At 42.4% G+C, this 12,875-nt stretch overlaps 1 pseudogene across 1 annotated transcript; it reads right to left on the bottom strand.

The window, feature by feature from the left end:
* Positions 1 to 360: 360 nt before the first annotated feature.
* On the bottom strand, positions 361 to 6,883 carry LOC308513891 (large ribosomal subunit protein uL24-like; annotated as a pseudogene). Its single transcript has 2 exons — positions 6,705 to 6,883; positions 361 to 682 (listed from the first exon to the last, which is right to left on the bottom strand). The product of its transcript is annotated as a large ribosomal subunit protein uL24-like (transcript).
* Positions 6,884 to 12,875: the final 5,992 nt, after the last annotated feature.

Raw genomic sequence — 12,875 nt, forward strand, 5'->3', positions numbered from 1 at the left:
CTGCCAGTCAATGGATCTTTCGTGAGAGAGCCCTTGGCTTGTAGCCTGAGCTGTTTGACCCTTGTATATTTTCCGTCTCTTCCATCCTTAGGGATTTTCCAGATGATGAGGATGTATCTTATTTACCACGATCAGCCCCCCCCCCCCCCCCCCCCAGAATTTAGCATAGGTCCCTAAGCCTTTCTTTTTTTCCATTTAATTTACTTTTATTGTTGACAGGGTTGCAGGTGTTTCCCATCCCCTCTTTATCCCCCTCAGCCCAACCTCTACCCGCCTCGCCCAGTTCTTCACCACCCTATTGTCCACATTCTTTTTTATTTTTATTTTAAGTTTTTAATAAAAATTGTATATGAGATGACTTTACTCCTGCATCTTCTCAATTGGTTTTTCCTTGTATTTGCCCTTTTCCTTTCCTACTTGGAAAGATTTGGCTTTACGTTCAAGGCTCTTTTTGGGGTCATTGTCCAGCTTCAGATAACACCTTGCTGGGGCAAGCCCATGTGAGCAGTTGTACCTTTAGCTTTCTCCCACTGCACCCGTTCAGTGTAGATGCCATATTTCCTTCTGTAAACCTGACCACTGTGCTGCCTTCCGTATGTCCTCACACAAACTGACTTTCATCATCCTGTAGGACGGGCATGGATCGAACACCGTGCTTCTGTCTCAGCTCTTTGGAAAGAGGAGGAGTGCCAGGGCCAGCCTGGCAGGGTTGAGCCGGGCTGAGGCAGGGAGGTGGGAATTGAGAAAAGAAAGAAAGACAGGAAAGCGGGGTCGGGAGGACCCCAGTTCTCTTGATGAACTGAAGCGAGTTTATTAGCTATACAATCCTATTTATACACAACACACTGAATCGGAGGTCTGTCAAGAGGAATGTATTCTTTGATCCTCTTAATCTCTAAGGGAGAGATACAGCAGAAGGACAAGTTCTCAGTACAGCATATCTCAGTAAATAGTTATAGACTTCTTGGCAAGCTATGAAAGGCTGGTCTCATTCTACAAATGTTACTCCCATTCTACTGATAATCGCCATCCACACAAGTCTGGGAAAACTGTGTGGGTAAGGGTCCCAGCCTTGCTAGCCCCTGCAGGTGCAAGGACCTTGCCAGCTTACATCTGGCCCCCAACATATCCCCCTTCTTTGTTTTTTAGGCGAAGTTCATGTTTCAGTGTCCGACAGTTTTTTATGAGTACATGTTAGCAGTAATATTTCAGTTCTGGATGGTGCACAAATGGTGGCAATGTAGGTCCGACCCTCTCTGGTTTGGTCCTGGGCAACCTGCAGCAATGCACAGCTGCTGACTGCTAGCATGATAAAGCGTTGTCACCATCTTCATTTCTGGACTGCTTCTCTTCTTGTTGTCTCATGGGGCCACTGCTATTCTGTGGCTGGAGCAGTCCTGATAATTCCTCTCTGTTGCAGGAATCCATATGGTCTTGGAGTTGTTTTCTGAAAATATACATATGTATTCTCGACCAAAGGTTAATAAAAGAATCATATCTATAATTTAGACTTGGGATTCTTTTAATTTTTGTCCAAACAATTATCCTTTGGCTATTTTGACACTACGTATGTTTTTCATGGGTGTCTTGCTATTAGCATTATAAATGAAAAAATTAATTTTCAAGTAAAAATATTAAAGCAATTAAGGCATTTACTTAACAGGTTTTCATTTACTTAACAGGTTATTATTTCACTATCCCTCCTTTTTTATTTTTTAATATTAGGAGGTTTTTGGAAATTATATAATGCAGTCTAGATAACTTTAAATTTTAATTTTTGTATAAAAATATGACTGCTTTAGGTTTATAGTATGTTAAGCAATTTGTCCATGAAATGAAAATTTTGGCTAATACTTTATGAATAATTATTTATATTAATTAGTAAAATTTAATTAATCTGAAAACTTGACTATTATTTTACTGTTAAATTTAATATTTTAATAACAATCTTAGTTTATACTGTAAATATTAATGGAAAGGATTATTTTGCATCCTTGAGAAGGCCCTGAGCATTCCTGGTGTTAAGCTGGATTTAGATATAGGATACTTGCTGTTAGCCAAGTCTCTGTTATCTGGGTACCGATTTTAGCTGGCTTAAGTCTCTTTCTGTTATCTGGGTCCCGATCTGAGCTGGGCATGGGAAGCGCAGCAGCCATGGGGGCAGGAGACTTCCCTCATAAGGGGCGAGTGTTCAAGCCCCTACATAGTTGGGGGGGTGAGGATCTCTGCCCCACCTCTGTTGACCCCCAAGTTTTCCCCTGAGGCCCCCTGTGACTGTGCCTGTCTTAGGTTGCTCCTCCCAGAGGGGTCTTACCCGTCGTTGACTAACCAGCCATCCTCCGGGGCCAAGCAGGGTGATGTGAGGTTTAGTTTTGTCTCCTTGGTAGCGTATGCCCCTGTGGCCTCCATGCCCAGTAACTGTCTTGTGACCCCCTCGCCAGCTGGCGGGGCCCCGGCATTGATCATGGGGAACCCAGATTTCTTCTCTAGAGAGGGCCCAGCTTACGCCATTGGGCAAGAGACAGATCCATGGTACCAGCCACCATGAGGCTTCAACCTCAGTATGAACAGAGAGCTTAGGTAACAGCTGTGGGCAATTGGAAGAGAGACCCCCTTTAGTAAAAAGGGTCAAGAGAGGTCAATATAGAATGCTTAAGTGCCTTCCCAGGGGGCCTTCCACACAGTGGAAGTGATTAAATCCTTTTATGTTCTTATTAAATTGCTACCAAATATTTAAGGAATTTGTAAGTTTGTTTTGGGATAAATGTACAATATGCTGTTGTAAAATATTAAAAATTATTAAGGAGCTTTTATTATTTTAAATTATATCTTAAAATTCTACTGCTGTATTTTAAGAAATATTAAATAAGATAACTTGTTTTGCCCTTTCTTAGAGGCAAAAACTTAAAATATATATTTATTAATATTTATCTGATAAAGCTTTCTATGTGATTTCAAGAATATTAAATTAGCTTTATTAAAAAATCCTTCAAGAAAAGAGAATAAACTTTTGAAAACATTTCAGGGCCCATGAAATGTCCCAAAGTCATTCCTTGATTATATTTTTGAAATCTAACTTAAAAAACTATTAAATATATATGTGTATATATAATTTAAAGATTATATATCTTTTATAATTATTAAGAGATATCAATTAAATTAAAACTGATCTTTGTATTTAAAAATTTTGGTTGGGATTATAGAATTTATCCTCTTTTTTCAATTAGATAAATGTTGAAATTTTATTATAATTATATGATTTTTCCCAATTTATGTAACCAGAACTTTAGACTCTTAGCTGGCAAGTTAAATATTTAGTATTTCTTAATCAGTAACATTTTTAAGAATAAACTTCAAAAATACATGACATAATCAAATAGATTTAATTCTGTCCTTTAGATTTTTTGTGAGGGACATTTAGATTAATATTTTAGCATTTTGTTATTTCATAATATTTAATTTAATTTAGTAAACTCCTAAGCCTTGGGGTGCCAGTCACTGAAAACAGGTAACCATTAAAATGCAAATTAGTTACATTCTTTCTACCAAGGATGGGAAACTGGGAAGCAAGCCTCTTTTTTAAAGTTGTCACTGGCAGGAAATTTTTGGCCTACCTGCTCTGTTTCTAATAGAGCCCTTCCTCTATTAGAAATTGCTTTGGGAAGCCAGCCTTAATTAAAGGGTGTAGCCATCTTTTACCTGGGCTACTTAGATTTTTATAATTAGTATATTTTAATAATTCTTGAGATTTAAATTCAATTTATTATTTTAAGGCATATTCTTTAGCAAATTCTTTTAACAGAGACAATTTTACTGACTTTCCTTTTTGGCCTTGAAATTAACCTTTTAATATTCTTTATTAGTATTTAAAAACTGTTCTTTATTATGGAAATGCCAATCCTGCTGCTAGAATCTAGCCAGCATCTTTTTTTTTCTTTGGGTTAAATTTTGCTATTTTTATTAGGAAATAATCAGTCTTGGGTTTTATTTTGTATATTTGTAAAGAGATTTTAGCTCGAAACTCTATCTAAATGTCCAAAATCGGACAATGCGCGCCTTAGTTCCAAGCCAGTTTTCTCTTTACACGTGTACAGAAATCCCAGACGTATTTTTAAATTTCAGATCTGGTGGCATTTGCTATAGCTGTATCAGAAATGGAAGGAAATCATCATTTCTTCTCTATGTGGGAGGTTTTAAATCTAATGATATTTTGTTTATTTCAGTGGGCAAGGGCAGCACCCAGGGCAGACAGAATGTCTTATTCCTATGGATCCAAGGTCCAGCCCAGCACTCCCGGGGGTTGCTCGGAATAGCTCTTGTATCTATTTTCCTCTCTGGGGCGGGCTGGGTGCTGTGCAGCCTGCTGGCCTTGAGATGGCACAGGGACAGGAGGGTAAATAGACAATGCCCCTGTTATTTGCCGTGGCTGGGCTGGCCCCTTTTGGTAGTTTCCCGACTGGTGTTGAGGTAAAGAATTTCCCTGGATATCTGTCTTAGATTTACACTCATTTGCCCAATGTTTTCCTTTTTTACATTTAGGGCATAGTCCAGGTTGTTTGGGACCTCTGCCATTTCCTTTATTAACCCCTTTATTAGAAGGACACTGTTTTGCCATGTGTCCTGTTCCTCCACAAGTGTAACACTTGTGTGTTTGACTTTTCCCTGTGCTAAATTGTTGCTGAAGAATTCCTTCAATGGTGGTTCCCTTTAATGCGGCCGCAATGGCGACTCCTTGTATATATGAGGGACCAATATCTGCGCAAATGCGGATATAATCTGAGAGAGTCCCCTGTCTTTGATAGGGCCGCAGTGCAGCTTGGCAGGCAGTGTTGGCGTTTTCATATGCCAGCTGTTTAACTATTAACATGCCAGCCTCTCCATCCACCACTACTCGGCCAACAGCCTGTAATAGCCGAGAGACAAAATCCTGGTACTTTTCATCTGGCCCTTGAATAACTTTTGAGAGCTCCTCTGTTTTCTGACCAGAGGTGGGTAACTTTTTCCAGGCTCTGACCCCAGCTCCATGAATCTGTCCATAAGCTTCCTGGGGGTATTGGATTTGATTGTGGGTATCAGCATAGACTCCTTCCCCTACCAGCATTTCATAAGAAATATTAATCTGGGCCGCTCGATTACGAGAAGCTTGTTCCTTAGCCTTTTCATCATATTCTGATTTCCACAAGAGATAATCCCCTCCTGATAAACAAGCCTTGGCAATAGCTCTCCGATCATTAGGTGGGAGAGCCTCTGAGGCCATCGTTTCCAAGATGGTTAAAGTATAAGGGGAAGTGGGCCCATACTGAGCACAGGCTGTTTTTAACTCTTTTAAAGTTTTAAAAGGAAGCGGGTCATAAGCACGCTCACGCTGTCCCGTGTGAGGATTTACCCGTTCCATAACAGGGAAGGCATGAATGCCCAATTCCTCACCACACTTTCGCGCCTCCTGCAAGGCCATCTGGAGAGGGGAAAGTGGAACTGGTGCTGCACAAGGCAGCGGAGAGCGGCGGGAACGGCCCCCGCGGCTTCTCTTTTTCTTGCCAAGAAGCTTTAATGTTTCTAAAAAGGATTCCAACACATCCTCTATATCACTGCCCTCTTCAGTTCCAGCAGAAAAATATTCTTCCTCCTCTTTTGCCTGAACAATACCTGTATTATCATCATGAGAAAGAGCAGCAGCTTCCTCAAAATCCTCCTCATCTTGAGGAGTTAAATTGTCTTGAAAAGTTACATTATTTCTTTTTAATATACTGTCTTTTTTAGACCCCTGTTTTGTGCTATCACGCTGCTTCTCCTTTTTTTCTGGCTTAAGAGACAGTTGATTATGGTCATGCCTGGGATCTAAACAATCCCGTATCAAATTCCATAAGGAGAATGCATCAACCGGGGTCTTACTTGGCCCAAGGGCTTTATAATGATCACGCATTTGTTCTCCAACTTTCTGCCACGTTTCTAAGTTAACGGTTCCTTCCTCAGGAAACCAAGGGCAGACCTCCTGAATGAATTTTAAAAAATTTTCTACTTGCTTGTCATTAATCTTAGTTCCTCTACTATTGAGCATAAACTTTAGCATTTGGCCATAAAAGGCATTTTCTCTAGATTCTAATTGCCCCATGCTTTACTCCCGATTATCAAAAAATTGCTCCTCCGTTACCTTAACGAGTGCACTCTTTATCCAGAGGAGATCCTCACGTCGTCTCTCCAAGCCCGACGGAATTCCTCACCTTCTTTTTCCCAGTTCCTCAGTCCCTTAGCTCGGGCGCCAGATCTGCCAGGGCCAGCCTGGCAGGGTTGAGCCGGGCTGAGGCAGGGAGGTGGGAATTGAGAAAAGAAAGAAAGACAGGAAAGCGGGGTCGGGAGGACCCCAGTTCTCTTGATGAACTGAAGCGAGTTTATTAGCTATACAATCCTATTTATACACAACACACTGAATCGGAGGTCTGTCAAGAGGAATGTATTCTTTGATCCTCTTAATCTCTAAGGGAGAGATACAGCAGAAGGACAAGTTCTCAGTACAGCATATCTCAGTAAATAGTTATAGACTTCTTGGCAAGCTATGAAAGGCTGGTCTCATTCTACAAATGTTACTCCCATTCTACTGATAATCGCCATCCACACAAGTCTGGGAAAACTGTGTGGGTAAGGGTCCCAGCCTTGCTAGCCCCTGCAGGTGCAAGGACCTTGCCAGCTTACATCTGGCCCCCAACAGAGGAGGCATAAGATTCCCGTGAATGTGGGAAGGTACATTGAAAGGTCTTTGATGGGTCTTGCTCTAGTCAGAAGTCACAAAGGGATTGAACTTCATTTTGGTCGCTGGCGCTTCTATGATGGCAGCAAAAGGGAAGAGGTCTAAGCTCTTCCTAATAGCTGAGTTAGAGGGAGGCATCCATTCATTTGTCAACAGACTGATTCACTCAATAAACATCCATCAACAAACACCTATAGTCCAGCTGGGAAGCCTGGAATGGGTTCCCCCAGCTTTTGATTGGAACATATGCTTATCATTCACCATCTTCTACCTCCTCTATCTCCTGGGAACATGCTTCTCCGAGGTTGTCAGCTCTGTGCTCCTGTTGTGTGCACCCCTTTCCTTTGCCCATGCAGTGACCTGCCTATGCAGCTGACCCCACTACTTCCACTAGTAAGTGGCCCCTCCCCGTTCTGAATACAACTAATTTCTGTTACTAATTTATTTCATTCAGGGTCAAACTGGAGGTTTAGGAGATAGTTGTCCTATGATGTGACCTGTGATGACTTTGTGATGTGTCCACTTGGTTAGGCTGAACTACACACCCACGTATTTCCTTCCTAGTGTGTTACTAGAAAGTGGCCATGGTAGGCTACAAGAGTGATTCTCTTGCAAAAATTGGAAGATGGAAGGAAGGCAGCAGGCATTTTGTAGCACACACACACAAACACCCTTTCTTCCAATTGTTTAGCCAAGCACTATCCTAGGTGCTTCTGTGAAGGGATTTTGCAGATGTAATTAAAGTCCCTAATCAGTTGATTTTAAAGTAATCAAAAGGGAGATCATTCTAGGAGACTTAATCAGTGCAAAGTTCTTAAAAAGAGGGCTTAGACCCTTCACTCGTGTTGTTAATCTGCTGATTTTCCTCATTGGTGTGAATCAGCAGTTGCTCCTATAATTGTTTTCCTCTCCAACTGGATCTTCCTTCTATTTTACTGATTCTTGGGCCAAGTATGTGTATTCAGCTCCAGGACTGAGAGCCCAGGCTCCTGCAGCATACCCTTATCACCAAACTCATCCTTGTGGGGTCCCAGCCTGCTTGTGATCTCCCTTTCCTGACTGCCTGCCCTGTGGATGTCAGCCCTGCTTAGCCAGCTCCTGTAAGTGTGTAAGATAATTCCTTGTAATAAATAACCAGATAGATTAAAAAAACAAAACCTTCCACTGGTTCTGTTTCTCTGGTTGATCTCTGAGCAATGCATGAACTAGAGAAGCAATTGTTTGCTTTACATGTCATAAAGCAGCTTGAAATCTAGATGGCCACCAACATTCATTCATTTATTCAAAACTCTGTGAGGGTTGGCAACACAGCAATAAACAAAGTAGACATGGACCCTACCCTTAGACAGCTGATCTTCTAGCAGAAAAGCAGATGTTAAACAATATTTACAAAGATAATAAGGTTAGCACAGAATTGGTCAAGGTGTAAGTGGGAGACCCTACCCAGTCTGAGGTGTGAGAGTTGGGAAATAAGGGCTGGGAGAAAGCATGGGAGAACATGAGAACAAAGGAAATAAGGTCAAACAGTTTTTTAGAGAGTTGTTCTTCATGGTGGCAGAGGGAAGAGGCTGGAGAGGTAAGCCATAGAGGACCCAAGATGATAATGCCTGACAAACATTTTTATTTAAAAATCTTCATACTTTGGAATCCTATATTTCTTTGTTATTTTATGATATGGCATGTGGTTTCATCTTGAGCCTTTAAAGATCCCATGGTGTTAGTGTGTTTGCTCCTACCACCGCTCTTATTTCTTTTCAGCTTCTTTCTGCATCCTCTTGTATAACCCACAATGCTCTTTTAATTATGCAAGCATCAACTAGCTATTATCACACTATTTTTAACCCATTTTCCTGCCATATGCTTTGAATTCTCACAGCACACCTGTTGAGGGGAAAAGGAAACAAATCCTGAACTCTTCACATTAATTTACCTGACAATTCCCTTGTCTCAGGTTTACTTTCTGTTCATTAGGACTCACAGCAATGGCTTCTTGGGGGGTGGGCAGTTCACCTGGCCTCATTACTCCTGGCCTCCTGTCACCACCTGAGGTGCAGGGGAACTCAGTGCTTCCTTGGGCTATTAGCCCTTGCTGCCTGCTCAGCACCCAAGGCCCTAAGGATTTTCTTAATTAAGTAATTGAGCCACATGCTATCCTTAAAAAGTGGGCTAGAGAGAATGTGGCAAAAACCAACCACAAATCTGCATTAGGGTGAACAATGGGAGCTTAAGTTAAGTTTTTGTCTTCTTTTGGTTTCTTTCATTTTTCAAAAGCCACTGTTCAGGTCTCCCTGTAGCTGTCTTTGGGAAAGCAGCTAAGTACAGAGGCGTGAGATGAATTTTAGAGCAGACTGATTTGGGTTGTAAGTCTGGTTCCAACCATAGCCTAACTTTTTATTTGAAAAATAGGAATAGTAGTATCCACCCATCAAATGGCGTGTGCAAAGCAATTCGCTTAGTGTGAGGCACATATATGGGGCTCAGTGAATTTTGGGTATTAAGCATTATGATCTTGAAAAGGGTAACTTTTCTGGAGGGAGAGGGAGAAGGAGAAGATTTAGCTACATAGCAATTTACTCAACAGTTTATTTTTACTCGTTGTGCCTGTTTTTATACTTGAGTAAGAAGCATCATTTGCTTTAAGAGCAGTTCCTGGTCTCTCAAGGCCCAAGTCAGGAGACATGATAGACTAGTTCATGGGTTGTGAGGATATTTGTACAACTTGTCCAGACCCATTTAAAAGTGACTATATATATATATATATACTAGAGGCCTGGTGCACAAAAATTTGTGCACTCGGTGGGGAGGGAGGGTCCCTCAGCCCGGCTGTGCCCTCTCGAAGTCTGGGACCCCTCGGGAGATAACAACCTGCTGGCTTAGGCCTGCTCCCGGGTGGCAGAGGGCAGGCCCATCCCTAGGTGCAGCCCCTGATCGGGCTCAGAGCAGGGCTGATTGGGGAGTTGGGGCGCCGCCCCCTGTCATGCACAGAGCAGGGCGGATTGGGAGGTTGCGATGCCACCCCTGTCACGCACAGAGCAGGGCCGATCAGGGGGTTGGGGAGCTCCCCCCTGTCACGCACAGAGTAGGGCCCATCAGGGGGTTGGGGAGCTCCCCCCTGTCACTCACAGAGCAGGGCCCATCAGGGGGTTGGGGAGCTCCCCCCTGTCTCGCACAGAGTAGGGCCCATCAGGGGGTTGAGGAGCTCCCCCCTGTCACTCACAGAGTAGGGCCAATAGGGGAGTTGTGGCACCGTCCCCTGTCACACACAGAGCAGGGCCTGTGGGGGGGGGGGGGTTGGGGTGCTGCACCCTGTCACACACAGAGCAGGGCCGATCAGGGGGTTTGGGCGCTGCCCCCTGTCACGCTGATCCCGGTGCCAGGAGGCCTCGCGGCTCTGCTGATCCTGGTGCTGGGAGGCATATTACCCTTTTACTATATAGCATGGAGGCCTGGTGCATGGGTGGGGGCTGGTGGTTTGCCCTGAAGGGTGTCCTGGATCAGGGTGGGGGTCCCCACTGAGGTGCCTGGCCAGCTTGGGTGAGGGGCTGAGGGCTGTTTTCAGGCTGTCGGGTGACTGAAGCTCCCAACCGACCGCTCCTTTTTTTTTTTTTTTTTTTTAATTCTGGGCCAGCTTTAGCTGTGGCTCCACCTCTGTGGCCTCTGCTGCTGGAAAAGCGGAAACCCTCGGGCCCAGACTTGTTTGTGTTCTACAATCGAAACTCTGTATCAACTCCAGCTCTGACATCCCAGCTCGCTGAAAGCAGGTTTCTGGAGTTTTTCTTAGCTTCTCTATGTTACTATGTTTCTTTTTTTTTTTTTTTTTTTTTTTTTTAATTTTTTTATTGCTTAAGGTATTACAAAGGGTATTACATATGTGTCCATTTTATCCCCCCGCCCTAGACAGTCCCCCAGCCTCCCCTATCCCCCAGTGTCTTATGTCCATTGGTTATGCTTATACGCATGCATACAAGTCCTTTAGTTGATCTCTTACCCCCCTCCCTCCTGCCCCCCAACCCTCCCCGGCCTTCCCACTGCAGTTTGACAATCTGTTTGAGGCAGCTCTGCCTCTGAATCTATTATTGTTCAAAAGTTTATAATGGTCTCTATTATCCATGAATGAGTGAGATCATGTGGTATTTTTCCTTCATTGACTGGCTTATTTCACTTAGCATAATGCTCTCCAGTTCCATCCATGACGTTGCAAATGGTAAGAGTTCCTTCCTTTTTAGAGCAGCATAGTATTCCATCGTGTAGATGTACCACAGTTTTCTAATCCATTCATCTACTGATGGGCACTTAGGCTGTTTCCAGATCTTAGCTATGGTGAATTGTGCTGCTATGAACATAGGGGTGCATATATCTTTTCTGATTGGTGTTTCTGGTTTCTTGGGATATATTCCTAGAAGTGGGATCACAGGGTCAAATGGGAGTTCCATTTTCAGTTTTTTAAGGAAACTCCATACTGTCTTCCATAGTGGCTGCACCAGTCTGCATTCCCACCAGCAGTGCACAAGTGTTCCTTTTTCTCCACATCCTCTCCAGCACTTGTCGTTTGTTGATTTGTTGATGATAGCCAGTCTGACAGGTGTGAGATGGTACCTCATTGTTGTTTTGATTTGCATCTCTCGGATGATTAGTGACTTTGAGCATGTTTTCATATGTCTCTTGGCTTTCTTAATGTCCTCTTTTGAAAGGTGTCTATTTAGGTCCTTTGCCCATTTTTTGATTGGATTGTTTATCTTCCTTTTGTTAAGTTGTATGAGTTCCCTATAGATTTTGGAGATTAGGCCCTTATCAGATATGACATTGGCAAATATGTTTTCCCACACAGTGGGTTTTCTCGTTGTTTTGTTGATGGTTTCTTTTGCTGTGCAGAAGCTTTTTATTTTGATGTAGTCCCATTTGTTCATTTTCTCTTTAGTTTCAAGTGCCCTAGGAGCTGTATCAGTGAAGAAATTGCTTCGGCATATGTCTGAGATTTTGTTGCCTTTGGATTCTTCTAGAATTTTTATGGTTTCCTGTCGTACATTTAAGTCCTTTATCCATTTTGAGTTTATTTTTGTGTATGGTGTAAGTTGGTGGTCTAGTTTCATTTTCTTGCATATATCTGTCCAATTTTCCCAACACCATTTATTGAAGAGACTATCTTGGCTCCATTGTATGTTCTTGCCTCCTTTGTCAAATATTAATTGAGCATATTGGTTCGGGCCGATTTCTGGGCTCTCTATTCTATTCCATTGATCTATATGCCTATTCTTGTGCCAGTACCAGGCAGTTTTGAGAACAGTGGCTTTGTAATACAACTTGATATCTGGTATTGAGATCCCACCTACTTTGTTCTTTTTCAGGATTGCTGCAGCTATTCGGGGTCTTTTTTTATTCCAGATGAATTTTTGGAGAGTTCGTTCTAGATCTCTGAAGTATGCCGTTGGTATTTTAATGGGAAGTGCATTGAATTTATAGATTGCTTTGGGTAGTATGGACATTTTAATGATGTTGATTCTACCAATCCATGAACACGGTATGTTCTTCCATCTGTTTATGTCTTCCTCTATATCTTTTTTCAACGTCCTGTAGTTTTCTGAGTAGAGGTCTTTTACCTCTTTAGTTAAGATTATTCCTAGGTAGCTTAGTTTTTTTGGTGCGATGGTAAACGGGATTGTTTTTATAATCTCTCTTTCTGAAAGTTCACTATTGGTGTATAGAAATGCCTCAGATTTCTTGGGGTTAATTTTGTATCCTGCTACATTGCCAAATTCATGTATTAAGTCTAGTAGCTTTTTGATGGAGTCTCTAGGGTTTTGTATGTATAATATCATGTCGTCTGCAAATAAGGACAGTTTTACTTCCTCTTTTCCAATTTGGATGCCTTTTATTTCTTCTTCTTGCCGAATTGCAATGGCTAACACTTCCAGTACTATGTTGAACAGGAGTGGTGAGAGGGGGCATCCCTGTCTTGTTCCTGTTCTTAGGGGAAATGGTGTAAGTTTTTGTCCATTGAGAATGATGTTGGCTGTGGGCCTGTCATATATGGCTTTTATTATGTTGAGGTATGATCCTCCTACTCCCACCTTGCTGAGAGTTTTTATCAAAAATGGGTGTTGAATTTTGTCAAATGCTTTTTCTGCATCAA

This window comes from Myotis nattereri (assembly GCF_964212035.1).
Source record: "Myotis nattereri genome assembly, chromosome: 2".
NCBI lineage: Eukaryota > Metazoa > Chordata > Mammalia > Chiroptera > Vespertilionidae > Myotis > Myotis nattereri.